We start from the raw sequence: 988 nt of genomic DNA on the forward strand, positions 1-988 counted from the left end.
ATGATTGTGGTGGGAACAGCACAGATAGCCCATACTGTAGCTTTGTGCTTAACTACAAAAAAAAAACTACTATCATGAGGAGTAAAACAAAAAGACGCACCACGTGACTTAAAAGTTATGATTGTACAGATTAACTATAAAAATACAGGTCTAGCTAGTTTAACCAATTATGTGGGTCACGGGTTCGAATCCCCGTCCTACCAAACATACTCGCCCTTTCAGCCGTGGGGGCGTCATAATGTGTCGGTCCATCCCTACTATTCGTTGGTAAAAAGAGCAGCCCAAGAGTTGGCGGTGGGTGGTGATGACTAACTGCTGTCCCTCTAGTCTTACACTGCTTAATTAGAGACTGCTAGCGCAGATAGCCCTCATGTAGCTTTGCGCGAAATTCAAAACAAACAAACAAACTTTCTGATCTCACGTCTGTATATAAGGTTGATATTTTTTGTTTATTTAATATTATTTTAGTAGATTCGCGAATTTTAATTTATTTTTTTCGGTTTGAGCCAATTTGTAAGATAAGCTCAACAGAATAATTACTGTAGACTTTCATAAAACATGTATCTCAGCTTTAGGTAAACTTGTAAATAAAACAAGTCATAATATTAATTGTTTATGAAAATTATAAGTCAATCTATAATGCAGCTTCCTAAAAATATTCGTGAATCTGTCGAAATTATAAAATTAACTGAAGAGAACAGCTTTAAATAAGGATGAAAATCCGGGAAGTAAATACGTGCATAGCTGGTTAAAGTTGCTAACCATCTTCTTTTGATCGCCCCCCCCCCACCCCACACACACAGTGGCACAGCGGTATGTCTGGGGACTTACAACGCTAGACTCCGGGTTTCGATACCCTTTTAATCGCTGATTTGTAGTGTCGTATATAAGTTGTTTGTTGGTTTTTACTCCTAATGAGGGCGCTGCAGCAGTACCGAAACATATAGAATCGAATTTTAATATTCGACTAATAAAAAAAAAAAAAAAA

At 37.2% G+C, this 988-nt stretch overlaps 1 long non-coding RNA gene across 1 annotated transcript in view; it reads left to right on the forward strand.

The window, feature by feature from the left end:
• Positions 1-988, forward strand: part of LOC111089822 — a 20,182-nt gene that overhangs the window by 10,702 nt on the left and 8,492 nt on the right. The gene's annotated exons all lie outside the window — the stretch shown is intronic.

Source organism: Limulus polyphemus, unplaced genomic scaffold (assembly GCF_000517525.1).
Source record: "Limulus polyphemus unplaced genomic scaffold, Limulus_polyphemus-2.1.2 Scaffold7487, whole genome shotgun sequence".
Classification (NCBI taxonomy): Eukaryota; Metazoa; Arthropoda; class Merostomata; order Xiphosura; family Limulidae; genus Limulus; species Limulus polyphemus.